This window comes from Giraffa tippelskirchi, chromosome 1 (assembly GCF_054371585.1).
Source record: "Giraffa tippelskirchi isolate mGirTip1 chromosome 1, T2T-mGirTip1v1.2.pri, whole genome shotgun sequence".
Lineage (NCBI taxonomy): Eukaryota > Metazoa > Chordata > Mammalia > Artiodactyla > Giraffidae > Giraffa > Giraffa tippelskirchi.
The window spans coordinates 54,116,729-54,138,056 of record NC_137275.1 but is presented as its reverse complement, the minus strand read 5'-3'; the positions used below and the strand labels follow the sequence as shown (position 1 = coordinate 54,138,056).

Here is a 21,328-nt window from a genome sequence, read left to right as displayed (position 1 = left end):
AAATCACCTACTTCTGATGCTAATACAGGGCTCCCTTGTTTCTTCCCATGACTAATAATGCAGGAAGACTGCTTTTCTATTCTTTTCTATCCTTCAAATTGGTCTAGACAGTCTCCTTGGACATTTTACCCTTTAACATGCTGTTGCTATATTTCTCCACCAACTTAACCTATTTTTATTGTCAATAAATTTTCATTCTTTTTTTTTAAACTGTGTACTTAGCTTTTCTAGCAGAGTTCCCTTGACATTCTTTACCTATGCAATGTCTCTGTTCATTTGAGTTGAAAAACATCCATAGCTTCACTTCAGCAGATGCTGAAGGGATGGACTGTGGAGAGGGATATGTTACCTGGAAGAGGGCATCCCAAGGAGAAAAGAGTAACAACAGAGGAAGGTGAGTAAAAGCTGTGTATGAGATTAGGTGGGATTTATCAGGGCTATATGTTAGGCTAAAAAGGGCAAAAAGAGGAATGAGTTTGGATTCAGATTGTAGAACATCTGCAACCTCATTTAAACTGCTATAGGCTTGTTTACTCAGAAGATATCAGACAGGAACCACAGCTGGCTGGCAAGGCAGCGTCACATATTCCTCATCAGTGCTTGTGATCCTTACAGCAGGCCATGTGAGCAGTTTATGGAGCCACCTGGGAGACATCTCTCCACATGAAAGCTTAGGTGCTAGGAAACAAAGCTCACATCAGGTAGATCCCAGAGCCGGCTTGGCTTAAAACACCTCATGTCCCACAGGAGACATTGTCTCTTATATGACTCCATAGATTTAACTTTCAGGGTCCCCTCAAGGGATGTGCCAATTTCAAGAGCTATCACACCTAGGAAAGTCAGAGCCGTGGCTTCTTATGAGGTATTTATAGTTCATTATAATTCCTCTGAGTCCAGATGCAAATTTACTAATCAGGGGCATCATTTTTACTTGAGGAATGTTGCCAGGTAACATAGTTAACATACCTACTTCATTAGATTGCCAAGGAAGTAGAAGCAAGAGAGTTAACTGAAGGTTGGTAGTAGAAGAGAAAAAGATTTTACCCACACTTGTCATTATCCACAGTATCTTCCATAGCCCTTTTCATTTGGGAAGTATTCAGTAATATTCATTTTGCTAACTTTAATGTTGTGTGTTTTAACTCTTTTCATAACAGGAAGTATGAGATAGAGGGAAATAGAGAAGAGAAAGGTAAGGCTGGAAGGTAGGCCGGGACCATTAGATTGTCAAAAACACTAAATTCCATACTAAAGAGCTTGGCTTTTATTTTTTGGGGGGGTTGGGGGTGGGGAAGTTTTAACTAAGAGTGATGGGATCAAGAATTACACTTTGAAAGGTTAACTTTGGCTGTAGTATGGAGAGCAAATTAGAGATTTAGATTTGAGGAGAGTTGGCTCATTTCTACTAAATCTGCCCTTCTTTGGGCAGAGAGTTCTGTGATAAGCAGAAAGAAGGGATACTCAGTTCTGTGCTCTGCAGAGTTTAGAATTACTGGACAGATTCTGTGTGGTACGTTGGATGGAGGGGCCAAACCACTCGTTTTTCTAAGTTTATTTGCCATCCCCTCTCCCAACTTGGAGACTGGGAGTTTGAAAGAACGGCTTTGAACTTCCTGAGAACATTGGATTAACACTAAGAAATAACCCTTGCCTCCACTGGTCTCCACTAATCACCATGTGACTCACTTAGATTGCCTTATTTTGCTTTTTGCTGCTGCTGCTAAGTCGCTTCAGTTGTGTCCGACTCTGTGCGACCCCATAGACGGCAGCCCACTGGGCTCCACTGTCCCTGGGATTCTCCAAGCAAGAACACTGGAGTGGGTCGCCATTTCTTTCCCCAGTGCATGAAAGTGAAAAGTGAAAGAGAAGTCACTCAGTCGTGTCGACTCTTCGTGACCCCATGGACTGCAGCCTACCAGGCTCCTCCGTCCATGGGATTTTCCAGGCAAGAGTACTGGAGTGGGTTGCCATTGCCTTCTCCATTTTGCTTTTTACCGGAGTTAAATTATAAAACAGTCATTTGGTGGCTTTTTCTCTTCTTTCCTTTTTGTTCTGTTTTTTAGTTCTTGATTGTAGGTCAAGCCAGGGAGTTTCTTTAATGGCTAACTGGTTTAACATTTGTAGTGATTAACCACTTCTAATTATAAGCTGTTGAGAAACATAGTGCTTTACATTTTTCTCCTGTTGTTTACATTTACCTTTTTACCCTTTCCTTACCTAGCTTAACACTGTTCTATCTAATATAAAATGCAGTTTGTAAAATCTGATTGGTCCTACAAAAGAGTCAAGTTAATCTGTGATTGACACATTGTGTTCCAAGAACTCAGGCAGTTTTGCTTGATTATATTAGTGTCTCAAGAGTACTGATTGCTCACTTTTTTCCATCACTGTAAAGCTACAAACAAGACAGAAACACTTACTGGATTTTGTTTGAGTCAGTGAAAAACAAAATTATAGCTATCCAGATTATTTTTATGGCACATACATAAGACAGCTGTGCGCATGCCAAACATGAAGTATGTGTCAGGAAGTTAGCAGTGGTTTGCCATCATATTTATGGTATTAAGATGTTCATGTTTGTGTCACAACAAACATATATTCACAAAATCAGGAGTGGGCAGCAAGGAAATCTTTTTTACCTGTCACAAGTCAAAGAGCTATTTAAAAGTAAATATTTTGTTATAATTGAGCTTCCCTTGTAGCTTAGTTGGTAAAGAATCTGCCTGCAGTGCAGGAGACCCGGGTTTGATTCCTGGGTCGGGAAGATCCCCTGGAGAAGGAAATGGCAACCCTCTCCAGTATTCTTGCCTGGAGAATCCCATGGACAGAGAAGACTGGCAAGCTGCAGTTCCTGGGGTTTCAAGAGTTGGACACTAAGTGACTAAACCACCACCACCACCATTTTGTTATAATTATGCTGTAGTCTTCAGAATATCAGTTGTGATAACTTGTATAGATAAGTTGGGGATTAAAAAGTCCATAAAATATTAATTTAGCTGATTTTTTAAATGTTACTTGCTCTTCTGCTGTCTGTAAGTACTGATACACTGTTGAGAAATGAAAAGGTACTTTTGATATTAATGTGGGTCAGCACTTCATCGTATGAGAATTAGTGACAGAGGTTGGCAGGGAGCTTAAGTTGGGCAGAATCTGTGAGGCATTTGTACTTGATGAATAAATGCCACATTGGCACTTAATTGTAATAATGTTCAACTTAATAGTATATTGTTACATTAGGAGTGATATGTTAAGTCTGTCCTATGGCTGTCTTCTAAATAGCTAACCTTGATAACCTAGATATCAAATCAACTATACTCTGAATCTGCTTCCCAGTTTGCACAATGGTAGTAATTACCTACTCTACCTTCTCACAAGGTAGTCATGAGCTGCAAATGAGAATACCTTAAAAACAAGAAGCAGTGGGGTATCCTTGACAGTGTGTGGTCTTTACAATCAGTCCTGGATTCAAATTGAACCCTGCTACTCACCATTTATTAATATATGTAATCTCACTTCATTTCAGTGTCCTCATCAGTTTCAGTTCAGTTGCTCAGTTGTGTCTGACTTTGCGACCCCATGGACTACAGCACACCAGGCTTCCCTGTCCATCACCAGCTCCCAGAGCTTACTCAAATTCATGTTCATCGAGTCAGTGTGCCATCCAGCCATCTCATCCTCTGTCGTCCCCTTCTCCTCCCGCCTTCAATCTTCCCCAGCATCAGGGTCTTTTCCAGTGAGTCAGTTCTTTGCATGAGGTGGCCAAAGTGTTGGAGTTTCAGCTTTAGCATCAGTCCTTCCAATGAACATTCAGAACTGATTTCCTTTAGGATGGACTGGTTGGATCTCCTTGCAGTCCAAGGGACTGTCAAGAGTCTTCTCCAACACTGCAGTTCAAAATCATCAATTCTTCAGCCTTCAGCTTTCTTTACGGTCCAACTCTCACATCCATACATGATGACTGGAAAAACCATACCTTTGACTAGATGGACCTTTGTAGGCAAAGTAATATCTCTGCTTTTTAATCTGCTTTCTGGATTGGTCATTGCTTTTCTTCCAAGGAGCAAGCAGATACGCAGATGACACCACCCTTATGGCAGAAAGCAAAGAAAAACTAAAGACCCTCTTGATGAAAGTGGAAGAAGAGAGTGAAAAAGTTGGCTTAAAACTCAACATTCAGAAAACTAAGATCATGGCATCTGGTCCCATCACTTCATGGCAAATAGATGGGGAAACAGTGACAGACTATTTTTGAAGGCTCCAAAATGACTACAGTGTCCTCATATATAAGGATAAAAGGGATGAACCCTGTCTGCCCAAGTGACTGTAACAATCAAAGGCCACATTCAGAATAAAGTATTACATGTTACCTTACACATTTACACATTCACAAAATGGTAGCTGCTGTTACAAATTCAAATTCTTTTTCGATACTTGTACACGCTACTTACTGAATCCCATTTAACTGAAGAGAAAATCAAAGATGGAAGAGGTGAAGTGATTTGTCCAAATTATGTGCTAGCTGGTGAGAGGCTCGGTTATTGGCTCCAGTTTTTTCTCCTGTGTCACTTAGGGTACCGTTAATAAGTGATTATGTGGGGCAGTGAGAGCAGAAACACCCCCACCATCTACCTCTGCACTGGCTCATGGCTTTAACCTAATGCACTTTCTTCCCTCTGTAAAATGTACTTACTGATACCAAAGACTGAGAAATGACTCATGGCTGAGTAGGCTGCTCCAGGGCAGACCTGCACGACTTTGTGCCTGCCAACTGAGTTGGGTCCTTACCGAAAGTTGGTTGTGTTTATTCACAAACCTGTTTTTAACTGTTATGCTTGTTATAGTAACTATAAAACATTAATAAACAAATTAATGGGAGTGTAAGGAAAAGATTTATTCTTCAAAATTAAGTTGACTGCTTTGGTGTATCATCTCAATATAAAGGAAACAACAAATTTGATGAAGCCTGGAAAACTGTAAAAGACTAGGGGGAAAATCCTCAAAGTCGAAAGCAAAGCCTGTCAAAGTGTTCAAATCCGTGGTCCAGCTAATTGGTTCTTTAGGCTACTAGTGATTCTCAAGGAATCTCCAAGCCAGACTTCAATAGTATGTGAACTGTGAACTTCCAGATGTTCAAGCTGATTATAGAAAAGGCAGGGGAACCAGAGATCAAATTGCCAACATCCGTTGGATTATCGAAAAAGCAAGAGAATTCCAGAAAAATACTTGATTGATTAAGCCAAAACCTTTGTGTAGATCACAACAAACTGTAGGAAATTCTTAAAGAGATGGGAATACCAAACCACCCTACATGCCTCCTGAGAAATCTGTATGCAGGTCAAGAAGCAACAGTTAAAACAGGACATGGAACAACAGACAGGTTCCAAATCGGGAAAGGAGAACATCAAGGCTGTATATTATCACCCTGCTTATTTAACTTATATGCAGAGTACATCATGCAAAATGCCAGGCTGGATGAAGCACAAGCTGGAATCAAGATTGCTGGGAGAAATATCAATAACCTCAGATACGCAGTTGACACCACCCTTATGACAGAAAGTGAAGAGGAACTAAAGAGCCTCTTGATGAAGTGAAAGAGGTGAAAAAGCGCTTAAGACAACATTCAGAAAACTAAGATCATGGCATCCAGTCGCATCACTCCATGGCAGCTAGATGGAGAAACAATGGAAACAGTGACAGATTTTATTTTCTTGGGCTCCAAAATCACTGCAGATGGTGACTGCAGCCATGAAGTTAAAAGACGCTTGCTCTTTAGAAGAAAAGCTATGGCCAACAGCATATTAAAAGCAGAGACATTACTTTGCCGCAAAGGTCCATCTAGTCAAGGCTATGGTTTTTCCAGTAGTCATGTATGGATGTGAGAGTTGGACCATAAAGAAAGCTGAGCACCAAAGAGTTGATGGTTTTGAACTGTGGTGTTGAAGACTCTTGAGAGTCCCTTGGATTTCAAGGAGATCCAACCAGTCAATCTTAAAGGAAATCAGTCCTGAATATTCCTTGGAATGACTGATGCTGAAGCTGAAACTCCAGTACTTTGGAGACCTGATGTGAAGAACTGACTAACTGGAAAAGACCCTGATGCTGGGAAAGATTGAAGGCAGGAGGAGAAGAGGACGACAGGATGAGATGGTTGGATGGCATCACCAACTCGAAGGACATGAGTTTGAGTAAGCCCCGGGAGTTGGTGATCAACAGGGAAGCCTGGCGTGCTGCAGTCCATGGAGTCACCAAGAGTCAGACATGACTGAGCGACTGAAGTGAACTGAAGGAAGTAAGGAGCCCACACCGGAATGTAGTTAATGTAAATTAACTATATCACTAAGCACTGTTTGGATCCACTGACACTTTTTTCATGGTAAGACTTTCTCCTTGAAGGAAGCAGGGCATTAATTTATATTCTGGCACAACCTTTGTATCTTGTGGTGGATACACCACTGGGCTGTTGGATTCGGTATTCATACTCTTTCAGAAGTGCTTTTAAGTTCTCTCTCCATTTATAGAAGCCATAAGTGGAAATCATAGATGGTGGGTCATGGTGGGCATGGCTTATGCAAGAAAGAGGACCCAAATTCAGTAGGAGACCCATAACAAATATGTGGCATTAACCCTATATGAAAAGATTTGTGAATGAATGTGCATTTATGTGTTTAAGTTGAAATAAAATCTTTAAGAATATCTTTAATAAAATCTTTAAGCAATCCCACTGCTGGGCATATACACCGAGGAAACCAGAATTGAAAGAGACACGTGTACCCCAGTGTTCATCGCAGCACTGTTTACAATAGCCAGGACATGGAAGCAACCTAGATGTCCATCAGCAGACGAATGGATAAGGAAGCTGTGGTACATATACACAATGGAATATTACTCAGCCATTAAAAAAAATACATTTGAATCGGTTCTACTGAGATGGATGAAACTGGAGCCCATTATACAGAGTGAAGTAAGCCAGAAAGAAAAACAACAATACAGTATACTAATGCATATATATGGAATTTGAAAGATGGTAACGATAACCCTATATGCGAGTCAGAATAAGTGACACAGATGCATGGAACAATTTTATGGACTCTGAGGGAGAAGGTGAGGGTGGGACGTTCTGGGAGAATAGCATTGAAACATGTATATTATCGTATGTGAAACAGAACACCATTCCATGTTCGATGCATGAGACAAGGGCTCAGGGCTGGGGCAATGGGATGACCCAGAGGGATGGGATGGGGAGGGAGGTGGGTGGGGGGTCCAGGAAGGGGAACACATGTAAACCCATGGCTGATTCATGTCAATGTATGGCAAAAACTATTACAATATTGTAAAGTAATTAGCCCCCAACTAAAATAAATAAATTTATAAAATTAAAAAAAAAAAAAGAATATGCAAATACAGTTTTTATGCTTACTAACTTTTTCACTTAATGAACCAGCTATGGATTTCATCCAACAAGGGGGCTTTTATTATACTCAGAGTTCCAGCTAACTAGAAATGTATCTTTGACCTCTGCAGCTGTCTTAGGATCCTGTGCTTGCCCCTATATATATTTACCATGCAGTATTACAACTTTAAAATTGAATGTGAATTCCTGTGCTGTAATTGGTTCAAAACTGGTAGTCCTTTCTGTAGCCTTCATAGAGTTTCTAGTCCAGGGAAGAAAGCACACATTAAGTAAATAATTTCAATGAGATGATTAAGTTATCTGAGCAAGTAGTTTGGATGCTATGTCACCATATAGCAAGGAGGCATAATTTAGTTTAAAGGTTAAAATTTACCCCACTTAATTTTTTTTTACCATGCTCTTAAGTAAGTCATAGATCACAATGCTTTTAGGGTACAGCAGGAAATAAAATCCTTGTGTTAAATGGCTAGAACTATGAAACTAGCCTTTATTTTCTGTGTATATGAGAGTTTCCAGCTTCTGAGTTTTCAATCTACCATGTAACTTAAAAAGTTAAACTAAATCTCTTAGTTTGTTATACTGAATTTAAGTTAAATACTTACTTTTAATTTTACTGATTAATCAGAAATATTTCCCAAATATTTTTAACAGAATGAAAGACTTAACATGCTAGAAATTTAAATTTGTATTTCAGACTGTATTTCTAAGCTTATTTTCGTTACAAGGGAAATTTTGATGTCATGTGTTTTTGGTAACTATTGGAAAGAATGCAAAGATAATAAGTGTTAACAACCCAGGATATATCTATCCAGTCTTAAATTTCTGGTTTCTTAAATAGATTGCAGATTGATTTTTTAACTGTAAGCTAAACATGGGCTTACCAGGTGGCTCAGTGATTAAGAATACACCTCCAGATGGAGGAGATGTGGATTCAAACCCTACGTTCGGAAGATCCCCTGGAGTAGGAAATAACAACCTGCTCCAGTATTCTTGCCTAGAAAATTCCATGGACAGAGGAGCCTACAGTCCATGGGATCACAAAAAGTCTGACATGATTGAGAGACTGAGCATACATGCAGGAAAATAGGGTTCTAAATGCCATATTCCTTGCTGTTTGGTTGCTAAATACATAATTAAAGCCAGATTTGTCTAAAGTTACTCAATCTTCCTGAAACTGTATCCTTCTTGTATATATATCAGTTCAGTTCAATCACTCAGTTGTGTCCAACTCTTTGCCATCCCATGGACTTGCAGCATGCCAGGCTTCCCTGTCCATCACCAACTCCCAGACTTTACCCAAACTCATCTCCATTGAGTCGCTGATGCCATCCAACCATCTCATCCTCTGTCGTCCTCTTCTCCTCTCACCTTCAATTTTTCCCAGCATCAGGGTTTTTTCAAATGAGTCAGCTTTTCGCATCAGGTGGCCAAAGTATTGGAGTTTCAGATTCAATATCGGTCCTTCCAATGAACACCCAGGACTGATCTCCTTTAGGATGGACTGGTTGGATCTTCTTGCAGTCCAAGGGACTCTCGAGAGTCTTCTCCAACACCACAGTTCAAAAGCATCAATTCTTCAGCGCTCAGCTTTCTTCACTGTCCAACTCTCACATCCATACATGACAACTGGAAGAACCATAGCCTTGACTAGACGGACCTTTGTTGGCAAAGTAATGTCTCTGCTTTTTAATATGCTTTCTAGACTGGTCATAACTTTTCTTCCAAGGAGTAAGCATCTTTTAATTTCATGGCTGCAGTCACCATTTGCAGTGATTTTGGAGCCTAAAAAAATAAAGTCAGCCACTGTTTCCACTGTTTCTCCATCTGTTTGCCATGAAGTGATGGGACTGAATGCCATGATCTTAGTTTTCTAAATGTTGAGCTTTAAGCCAACTTTTTCACTCTCCTTTCTCACCTTCATCAAGAGGCTCTTTAGTTCTTCACTTTCTGCCATAAGGGTGTTGTCATCTGCCCTTATATCTGCGGTTATAGATATTTCTTCCGGCAATCTTGATTCCTGCTTGTGCTTCCTCCAGCCCAGCATTTCTCATGATGTACTCTGCATATAAGTTAAATAAGCAGGGTGACAATATACAGCCTTGACGTACTCCTTTTCCTATTTGGAACCAGTCTGTTGTTCCATGTCCAGTTCTAACTGTTGCTTCCTGACCTGCATACAGATATCTCAGGAGGCAGTTCAGGTGGTCTGGTATTCCCATCTCTTTCAGAATTTTCCACAGTTTATTGTGATCCACACAGTCAAAGGCTTTGGCATAGTCAATAAAGCAGAAATAGGTGTTTTTCTGGAACTCTCTTGCTTTTTCGATGATCCAGTGGATGTTGGCAATTTGATCTCTGGTTCCTCTGCCTTTTCTAAAACCAGCTTGAACATCTGGAAGTTCACGGTTCATGTATTGCTGAAGCCTGGCTTGGAGAATTTTGAGCATTACTTTGGTAGCGTGTGAGATGAGTGCAGTTATGGGGTAGTTTGAGCATTCTTTGGCATTGCCTTTGGGATTGAAATGAAAACTGACCTTTTCCAGTCCTGTGGCCACTGCTGAGTTTTCCAAATGTGCTGGCATATTGAGTGCAGCACTTTCACAGCATCATCTTTTAGGATTTGAAATAGCTCAACTGGAATTCCATCACCTCCAATTGCTTTGTTCATAGTGATGCTTCCTAAGGCCCACTTGACTTCACATTCCAGGATGTCTGGCTCTAGGTGAGTGATCACACCATCATGATTACCTGGGTCGTGAAGATCTTTTTTGTACAGTTCTTTTGTGTATTCTTGCCACCTCTTCTTAATATCTTCTGCTTCTGTTAGGTCCATACCATTTCTGTCCTTTATCGAGCCCATCTTTGCATGAAATGTTCCCTTGGTATCTCTAATTTTATTGAAGAGATCTCTGATCTTTCCCATTCTATTGTTTTCCTCTGTTTCTTTGCACTGATCATTGAGGAAGACTTTCTTATCTCTCCTTGCTATTCTTAGGATCTCTGCATTAAAATGGGTATATCTTTCCTTTTCTCCTTTGCTTTTCGCTTCCCTTCTCTTCACAGCTATTTGTAAGGCCTCCTCAGACAGCTCGTTTGCTTTTTTGCATTTCTTTTTCTTGAGGATGGTCTTGATCCCTGTCTCCTGTACAATGTCACGAACCTCCATCCATAGTTCATCAGGCACTCTGTCTTATCAGATCTAGTCCCTTAAATCTGTTTTCACACTTCCATACTTAACCAACTTATAAATAACATATTTCTTCAGACTAGCTTCTTAAAACACTGACCTCTATGAGGTATTTACTGTGCAATAACTGATTCATTTTTTGAGAGCTTGAAACAACCAATGATACTCCCTCCACTGCTGTTAATTAGTGTCACTTCCAAGAAGAAAAATTATCCTGTTGTAAAAACTGCTTTTAATTCTTGAGGAGGTTACTAATAGCAGTAGGATAGAATTTATGTTACCTAAAACTACTTAATGTTCTTACACTGTAAGCATTGTTATTTTACCCAAGACAATTGTAATTTTATTGTAGCTTATGTAGTTTGGGGATTTTTGTTTGTTTTTTTGGAAACATGTCTTATGTTAAACACTATGTACTTTTTGCATTGTCCAGACTTCTTTATTATAAGGACATGTTTCTTCTTTTAGGCTAAATAGTAGAGTATTGCCAAAATAATGGGGCCTGTGACTTGAATGGATAGAAATGAATAAGCTGGTTTTGTTTTTTCAAAATGGAAGTAATTTAGATTTTTGTTTTCTCATAAACAAATTTTAATTCATTCTTAACCAGTGAGAATTGTTTGTATTATGGAGAAAAAAAAAGGAAGGTAGTTTCCTATTTGGTTTTATATATATTAAATAAATGTGTAAAGTAACAACCAGATGTTATTAGAATTATTCTTTAGCATTTATAATTTTCAACTGCTATTATATTTCTTTGTGTGAAATTTTAATCAAAAGTGGTTAAGAGGTTAACAATATACTTTGAAAGAATATCTAAAAGGTTTTTTAAATGTTTGAATTATCACATCACACAAAGGCTGATTTCTAAAAAAAAATTAATAAAGTATTTATTTTGCCTAAAAAAAAAAAAAAAAAAAAATAATCTGTTTTCACTTCCACTGTATAATCATAAGGGATTTGATTTAGGTCACACCTGAATGGTCTAGTGGTTCTCCCTACTTTCTTCAATTTAAGTCTGAATTTGGCAATAAGGAGTTCATGATCTGAGCCACAGTCGCTCCTGTTCTTTTTTTCGCTGACTGTGCTTCTCCATCTTTGGCTGCAAAGAATATAATCGGTCTGATTTCGGTGTTGACCATCTGTTGATGTCCATGTGTAGAGTCTTCCCTTGTGTTGTTGGAAGAGGGTGTTTGCTATGACCAGTGTGTTCTTTTGGCAAACTCTATCAGCCTTTGCCCTGCTTCATTCTGTACTCCAAAGCCAAATTTGCCTGTTACTCCAGGTGTTTCTTGACTTCCTACTTTTGCATTCCAGTCCCCTGTAATGAATAGGACATCTTTTTGGGTGTTAATTCTAGAAGGTCTTGTAGGTCTTCATAGAACCAAATTCAGCTTCTTCAGCGTTACTGGTCGGGGCATAGACTTGGATTACCGTGATATTGAATGGTTTGCCTTGGAAATGAACAGAGATCCTTCTGTCATTTTTGAGACCGCATCCAAGTACTGCATTTTGGGCTCTTTTGTTGACCATGATGGCCACTCCATTTCTTCTAAGGGATTCTTGCCCACAGTAGTACATATAATGGTCATCTGAGTCAAATTCACCCATTCCAGTGCATTTTAATTTGCTGATTCCTAAAATGTCAACGTTCACTCTTGCCATGTCCTGCTTGACCACTTCGAATTTGCCTTGATTCATGGACGTAACATTCCAGATTCCTATACAGTATTGCTCTTTACAGCATCAGGCCTTACTTCCATCACCACTCCCATCCACAACTGGGTGTTGTTTTTGTTTTGGCTCCATCTCTTCATTCTTTCTGGAGTTATTTCTCCACTGATCTCCAGTAGCATATTGGACACCTACCGACCTGGGGAGTTCATCTTTCAGTGTCCTATCTTTTTGCCTTTTCATACTGTTCATGAGGTTCTCAAGGCAAGAATACTGAAGTGGTTTGCCATTCCCTTCTCCAGTGGATCACATTTTGTATATATATATAGCTCATATATATGTATATAACATATATATGTAACATATATATATATGTTAATTGCTCAGTCATGTCTAACTCTTTGCAAGTAACATACATAGATATAAGAAGGATACAGTATCCTTCTTACTTAACCTATTTATGTTAATATTAGCGTTTATATAGCCACCCAGGCTTCCCTCATAGCTCAGTCAGTAAAGAATCTGCCTGCATTGCAGGAGACTGGGGTTTGTTTCCTGGGTCGGGAAGATTCGCTGGAGAAGGAAATGGCAAGCTACTCCAGTATACTTGCATGAAGAATCCCGTGGACGGAGGAGCCTGGCAGGCTACAGTCCATGGAGACAGAAGAATCGGACACGACTTAGCGACTCAACCCTAGTAGCCATCCATGTTTGAAAATGCTGACATCTTTGACCTCTTCCTATCCATTTGCCATGGGCATTTTATAAGGCCTGTCCCTGTAATAGGTTTTAACAGCCACTCCCCTTTCAGATCTCATTGCTTCTAACCAAGGTTACTATCCTCACACCTCAAAGTTTTCTAACTGATTTTCCCACCAATGGCATCTTCCCTTACAAATCCATTCTTCACTTGCCAAATTAATTTTTTTTAAGGCATACTTCAAAATTCTCAACTCAAGAACCTCATCTATTCCCAAATAAAAAACATATTTACTCCTTGATAATTAGTAAGGGTTTCATTCAAAACCCTCTTCAGCTATATTTTAAGACCTTTCAGATGAAGGTCTGTGCTATTAATTTAGTCATTTATTCTTTGATCTAAATTCAGGAAATGTTTGAATGTTGTACACTGTACAAGTTGTTAGGAGTATAGTGACCCCTGCCGTGATGGATTTTGCTGTCTATTTTCTCATCTTTGAGTTCTTTCTACATATAGCACAATTCATTGAGTTTATATAATTACAGGATTCTTTTTTACCTTTATAATGTTTGCTTTTATGAGTTTGAAAAAGAGGTACAGAGTATCTGATATATTTCTGGAATTAAAGTTAAATCTCACATCTTTCCTGATCTAGGTACTTAACGAACATTTTCTGCTTTCATACATTTTAAAATTTTAGTGGAATTAAATGTCTTCAAATTGTTAAAATAAGCCAAATTCTGATAAAAGACTTAATTTGACAGTTTTAGAAGTATCCTTGAATTACCAGACTGTGAAAGTTTCTTTGAAATCGTATGTTGTAACTTATTTTAGTTGAGAGGAAAACTGGGGAAGTGAAGTGCTGCTGAGTTAGTACAGTAAATTAGTTCTTAATGTGTTTTATGCCGTATATATTATTGGTATATAAAACATATACCATATATATGTTTTATGAGATATATATATATTTAGTATATATTAAAACTATAGGAATAGATTCATTAAAATTGATTACCCATAAAACAAACACTGTTGTTTGTGAAAACTCTATGTGCAGAGAGTTTTGTATGATAGTGATTACCCATATAAACCAGTTACTGGATGGCTGTAATTTGAATTGCTGAGTGAAGCTATAGCTTTGAAAGCCACACTGTTGAAGTGAATTCATCAGCAGTCTATCTTAATGACATCTCAGTGTTGCTATTGTCATATTGAATAACTTCATCTTTTAAATTCACAAACTAACATTTGAGCAGTTTTGAAGCAGAAGTTGCATGTGGATTCCTTAATTACATTTTGAAAAATGTATTCATAATTGACACATCTATTTTAAACAATGTGTGAGCCTTTGTATCTCACGTTTAAGTAAAGCAAGGTTATTAAAGCAAGAAAGAGCTACAGAATATAATTTGATAATCAGTTTGAAAAAAATGTTATGTCAATCTGAAAAGACATTTGTTGTTTAGCCAATAGATGTCAAAGTGATAAAAATTTTTATACCCAAAGAACGAAATAGAAAAAAAGAAAAAGGTTTTCTCACCAGCAGTAAATGTTTTCTAATTTCTTTTTAACACTCAATTCTTAAGTTTATCTTATAATTCGAGAAGTGTACATTTCAAATATATGTCTTTTATTATTGCTCTTGTAGTTACTGGATTCATTCATTCATTAGAGAAATATTTATTCAGCACCTGTCTTTCAGATACTGTTCTAAGTGCTAGGTACAGCTGTGAGCCAAAGCTCTACCGCAGCTAATTTGTGGTGAGCATAAAGATAACAAATATGGGAATAAACATGTAATATGCCTGATGGTGACAAGTGCTATTAAAAAAAGGAAGAGGGTCAAGGAGATAGTGATGATGGATCTAATTTTTATATGTAACCCTTGCAAACCATTTTGATAATTTAACAGTGTAATGACTTTTAATATGTATTGATCTTTCATCAGTAATTACTGTAAGAAGTACTTCTCATCAGAATTGCATAAATTTTTGAGTGAAACAATATGATATTGTATAGTAAAAGTTACTGAGACAGAAGAAAAAGTGTTATTTAAATAAACTCTGAATTCCATGCCATGAAAACATTAATGCTTAAGTTTGCTACATATTTTTCATAAAGAAACTATTTGGCCCAAGAATTCAGTATTAACACTGGAAAGTAGTTCTATAGACCCTTTTCTATCATGGTGAGTATAGCAAGCTACTTTATCAATAGATAATCTTTAATAGATGTTGTTAAAGTGAAGATTTTTTTTCCCAAAATACATACCCAGGCTTAAACTTAGGCAGAAATTGTTAGAGACCTAGCTATGAAGGATTTTTCAGCAAATTTGGTCTTTGAGGAGGATTTTCCAACTTTGCTTACCTAAATTCTCTACATTTGTCGTCATTACCCTTATTCAATTTGCCATTTAAAACTTTTCTTGGATTGATTATTAGAGGAGAAACTAAAGAATTAAGAAGTAAAATAACAGAATTAGATCTTTTATTTTAAATATTTTAATGGTCATGTCCTCTTTCTAAGTTCTAATTTTTCTTTGATTAAACTTTCTAGAAGGGAAGAGAAGATACTGGCAAATTTTTAGAGCTAGGCCTCTAATTCTCTCTTTTTATTTCTTAATTCTTCAGTTTCTCGTCTAATCCTTATTATTTCATGACTCCTTTTAGAGGGGTTTTCAACCCCTTGAATAGACGGCTTAGTGCTTGTCTTTTCTTTCCTTTTAAAATCAATGCATTTAGAAAGTCACAGTCTTACAGTAGAGGAATTATCCCACCTACAGTGACTATCCAAGCCATCCACTGTGCTTAGGTACCATCCCTTTTTCTTTTATCAAAGTCTCACTTTTTTTTGCTCCAGTGCTGCCGCCTACAATCATCAGTCTCACCTTCCTGTTGGATCATTCTCGTCATTCTAATATGTTCTATATATTTTAAAATCAACAAATACGTAGACAAAATAGATCCATTACCTTGATTCCTCTCAATTCTTCCAGCCGTTATCTCATTCCACAGCCTCACTATGGAACAGAATTTTCTGAAGGTGTTGTCTATACATGCTGTCTCTTATTTCTCATCTTCCATTAACTCTTCAACCCATCACAGTCTGACTTTCGTCCCCAACCCTTTACTGAAACTGTTCCTGTCTGATTTGGCAAAATTTTCTATGTTGCCAATTCTATAGACATTTTTCTTCGCACATGGTACCTGACCTCTTATTTGACATAGAGACCATGCCTTTTGCCTTAAAACACCTGTGTTCCTTGACTTGCCTAACACCAGGCCCTGCTGATTTTCCTCTGCTTCATTGGTTATTCCTTCTTGGTGTCCTTTGGTGCCTTTATCTGGTAGAGTTCTTTGGAGCTTGGAACTGAGTTCCAGGAACATTTTTCCAGCTATCTAACATCTCCATCTTGATGTCCCAAAGTTACCTCTAACTTGAAAAGAACACTAATTTTTAAAATATCATAGCTAATGAGGGAATATGAAAATGGGTATAAGATAAATGTACTCAATATTTTTATTATAATGGGAACAACCATGTGGAAATGCTAGAAAAAAATGCATTTACAACAGTGAGAAAATGAGAAAAGAACAAAATAAAAATTTTAGTAAGGCACAGGGCCTATAGACAAAAGATTTAAAAACCTTACTGTTGAGCATAAGATCTGAGTAAACTAAAACATGTATGCTTTGATGTGAAGCCTTGATATGGTAAAATGCCAATCATCTTAAAGTTAATATACAAATTTAATACAATTCCAATTGGAATCTTAATAGGGTTGGAGTTTTTTTGAGAGGATTGGGTAATATTGAAGTATATATGGAAGAGTAGATACTAAAAATTAGCTTAAAAATTATTGTACAAGAATATATGTGGAGATGGGAACTTTAACAGATATTTAACATTTTATAAATGTACTGGAATTAAAACACTGTAATATTGGCATAAAAATAGACAGAGTGGAACAGAATTATCATCCTGATTTGCTAAAATTCATTACAAAAATAATACCTCAATTTAGTGGGAAGAGGGTTTATATCAAAATGATGTTGGTTATAGAGGGCTCATACTGGAAATGTGACTACCGCACAATTTCACTCATCTCACACGCTAGCAAAGTAATGCCCAAAATTCTCCAAGCCAGGCTTCAACAGTATGTGAACCGTGAACTTCCAGATGTTCAAGCTGGTTTTAGAAAAGGCAGAGGAACCAGAGATCAAATTGCCAACATCCGCTGGATCATCGAACAAGCAAGAGAGTTCCAGAAAAATATCTATTTCTGCTTTATTGACTATGCCAAAGCCTTTAACTGTGTGGATCACAACAAGCTGTGGAAAATTCTGAAAGAGATGGGAATACCAGACCACCTGACCTGCCTCTTGAGAAATCTATATGCAGGTCAGGAAGCAACAGTTAGAACTGGACATGGAACAACAGACTGGTTCCAAATAGGAAATGGAGTATGTCAAGGCTGTATATTGTCACCCTGCTTCTTTAACTTATATGCAGAGTACATCATGAGAAACACTGGGCTGAATGAAGCACAGCTAGAATCAAGATTGCCAGGAGAAATAATAATAACCGCAGATATAAGGGCAGATGACACCACCCTTATGGCAGAAAGTGAAGAAGAACTAAAGAGCCTCTTGATGAAAGTGAGAGAGGAGAGTGAAAAAGTTGGCTTAAAGCTCAACATTTAGAAAACCAAGATCATGGCATCCAGTCCCATCACTTCATGGCAAATAGATGGGGAAACAGTGGCAGACTTTATTTTGGGGGGCTCCAAAATCACTGCAGATGATGACTGCAGCCATGAAGTTAAAAGATGCTTGCTCCTTGGAAGAAAAGCTATGACCAACCTAGACAGCATATTCAAAAGCAGGGACATCACTTTGCCAGCAAAGGTCCATCTAGTCAAGGCTGTGGTTTTTCCAGTAGTCATGTATGGATGTGAGTTGGACTAGAAAGAAAGTTGAGCGTCGAAGAATTGATGCTTTTGAACTGTGGTGTTGGAGAAGACTCCTGAGAGTCCCTTGGACTGCAAGGAGATCCAACCAGTCCATCCTAAAGGAAACCAGTCCTGAATGTTCATTGGAAGGACTGATGTTGAAGCTGAAACTCCAATACTTTGGCCACCTGATCCAAAGAGCTGACTCACTGGAAAAGACCCTGATGCTGGGAAAGATTGGGGGTGGGAGGAGAAGGGGATGACAGAGGATGAGATAGTTGGATGGCATCACCAACTCAATGGAGATGAGTTTAGGTAAACTCTGGGAGTTGGTGGTGGACAGGGAGGCCTGGCGTGCTGCAGTCCATGGAGTTGCAAAGAGTCAGACACGACTGAGCGACTTCACTTTCACTTTTCCTTTTGTGCGCTGGAGAAGGAAATGGCAACCCACTCCAGTGTTCTTGCCTGGAGAATCCCAGGGACGGGGGAGCCTGTTGTGCTGCCGTCCTTGGGGTCGCACAGAGTCGGACACGACTGACTCAACTTAGCAGCAGCAGCAGCTGCAGCACTGGGCCTGTGAAAATAAATAAGGATACACTCACTTTAGTTTTGAAACTATGAATTTTATGAAAGTTAACTATCTTTTCAAATTTACAATAGACATACTTTCAACCCAGCAATTCCACTTCTGTGAATAAATTCCATAGATAACAAAAGTCTCACAAGGATTTTTATTTCAAAATTATTTTAAAAACAAACGTAAAATCAATCTGCATGCCCACTAGCAAGTTTAATAAATTGTGTTTTACAGTTATGAAATATTATGCAACTATTAAAAAGATCATTATTACTTTATATTTCCATGTACATAATTTTGGTGAGAAAAGCAGAATGCTAAAAATACGTATATAAGATCTCTTTTATAAAACAATAATAAAAATTCCTATGTATGTGTATGTAAGTTTGGTTATGAATTTTATAAACATGGAGAAAGATGTGAAAGGCTATACACCAAGCTGTCAACATTGATTACCAGGAAGAATGAGTGGTGAAGATCGACAAAATAAGTGTCTCTGTGAAGAAAAGCATGCAATGTGAACCTACTGATGTAGAAGGATGGAGCAGAGCGTTGTATATACATGCATATGTGTGTATTTATGCAACTAAACCCATGATTATTACAGCAATGGTTAAAAACTGCTGCTTGGCCATTGCCAGCCAAAGATGCTAGTTTCCCTTTAATCAGAGAGCCTGTTTCAGGGGCTGATCTCCCACCTGTATCTCTAGCCTACTCAGAAGAGCTTCTCTACTTAAGAGGTATTTATTTAATGCATTTCTCAATTCCCCTGTGAAAAGGGTCTTTGGCCCCTCTTGGGACTGGAGGTGTGGTTCAACATTTTAACATTCACATCTTTGGATTTCTTCTCTATCACATATTGAGAAATGTCTGGCATCTCAGTGGCCTTTAAAGTCCATTCTTGTGTTCAGGCTTCAACCAGTCAACCAAACAGCAAAACAATTAAAATTAGTTATTTGAGCTGGCACATTGTAAATGGACTCTCTGGTAAGTGTTCTCATATTGACAGATTGAATCCAATTTAAAATTTTATTTGTATAAGTTATATTTATTAAGATATATTCTTTATTTGTAATGTTCATTTAATTATTCTTTCCTCTGCCACAATAAATATCCCTCTTAAAAGAAAGATCTTTGTTATTTATCTTTCTACCTCTTGTGGTGCCTTAAACATATAAATGCTTGGTAAATATTATACTTATTTGCATGAAGACAGTGATGGTAAGATCATCATGAACTGCTGCAGTGGCCTTTCTTCATTGTGTTGGTCTATACCGGTGGCATTTCTTCATTGTGTGGGTCTGTACTTGCAGATATTTACCATCTCTGGCCTCTGCCCACTCAGTGCCCTCTTTTGTCATTCCAGCAACTAAAAATCCACATCCCCTACTTTCAGGGTGTGGGAGCAGAGGGGTTGGTGCTACTTGTGTTGAGACCCGTAAGGCTAGAGTAATTGGAGAAGCCTTTCTGAGGGGCAGCAGTGCCAGTGATAAACCTTGAAGGATGAGTGGATTTCGAAAACTAGAAAAATTGAGACACAAACAGCATGTGAAAAAGGAAGCACCATAATGTAGACTCTGAAGTGATGTGTCCATGTTGGAAAATAGTTAGAAACAAAGTTGGATAGGTAGAGTGAAGTTAGAAGGTTGTGGATAGAAGGAGTCTGACAGAGGTGAAGAAGAGGGAAAAGTATCATTTCATACTCTAATGCATACTGCATACTACTGCCAAATTAACTTTCTAAAAGCATTGCCCTATTCAACAGTCCACTTAACATTGCCCGCTAGCCTTTACACTTTCGCTCTGTGCTCAGGACATTTTATGTCATCTTACGCATGCAACTTTGTCTCTTAGTACTCCTTAAAATTAATTAGGAATGTCTGGTTGGCTGATCAAACTGATAGCTCCCCCTCTTTCTTTGTCAGTATGCTCACTTCATGCTTTTATTGATACATTTCTTCCTTGATAAAACCTTTCAACATTCTGCCTACGCAACCTCTTCCCATTCTTAGAAGCCTTCTCCCTAATCAAACTGACCCATAGCACTCCACACCATGCTGATATCTCCTTTCTCTTTCTTATAGTATTTATGGTTTGTTGTACAGTGTTTCACACAGAATTGTATATGGCTTTTCATGCCTCTCATTCTTATGTCTCTGAATAATTTTTATTCTCCTAAAGAGCTGTGTAAGGTTAAGGTATATGCCTCACAATATTTTGTATGCCTCCAAAGCAGCTTTTGTTTTTGGTCATTTGACATAGCATTAGATATTGGGCATCCTGAAAGCTCAAATTCTGTATTTGTAGGTAACAAAATGTTATACTGCAGCATTATAGTGTTTCTTATATTTAAGTTCTCATTTTTTGTTTCAGTAACTCAGTTTAACTCTTTTTGAGGGTGAGAACAAAGATGTATGTATCTGTGTCCCCCACAATGCCTGGTAGAGTGTCTTGCTCACAGTTACCATTCAGTATTTTAAAATTTGATTGTATTTGATAGATTTTTATTTGCTTTATCAATGTGCCTTAGCTATAACCATGTTCAGACTATTACTTTGTTTTGTCAACAACAGAGGGTACCATTAGGGTATTTGTACACCCGAGAAATAAACCTATCCCAGTCCTAGGTATCAAGGTATCTTTCTTGAGCCACATTTTCCTTTTGCTAAATAGTGTCATAGAAATTTGTCTACTGTACTAAATCAGAATGGCTCAGTCATAATTATAGAGCCATACTGACTTCAGGTTATTTATTTGAAAAAGAGTAAGTACTGTCATATTTTGATCCTTTGTAGTTTCCAAACTTTTTCTTTCTCTTTAGTCTTCTC

The 21,328-nt window shown here is 38.1% G+C and overlaps 1 protein-coding gene across 9 annotated transcripts in view; it reads left to right on the top strand.

Moving 5' to 3' along the window:
- Positions 1-21,328, top strand: part of KLHL5 (kelch like family member 5) — an 85,997-nt gene that overhangs the window by 5,298 nt on the left and 59,371 nt on the right. The window contains exons 1-2 of one of the 9 annotated variants that reach the window (XM_081592739.1): positions 223-394; positions 1,158-1,192. The exons of the other annotated variants lie outside the window; for them this stretch is intronic. The gene's annotated coding sequence lies outside the window, so the exon portion shown is untranslated. Of the gene's footprint in view, positions 1-222; positions 395-1,157; positions 1,193-21,328 lie in introns of those variants that run through there. 9 annotated transcript variants of the gene reach the window in all.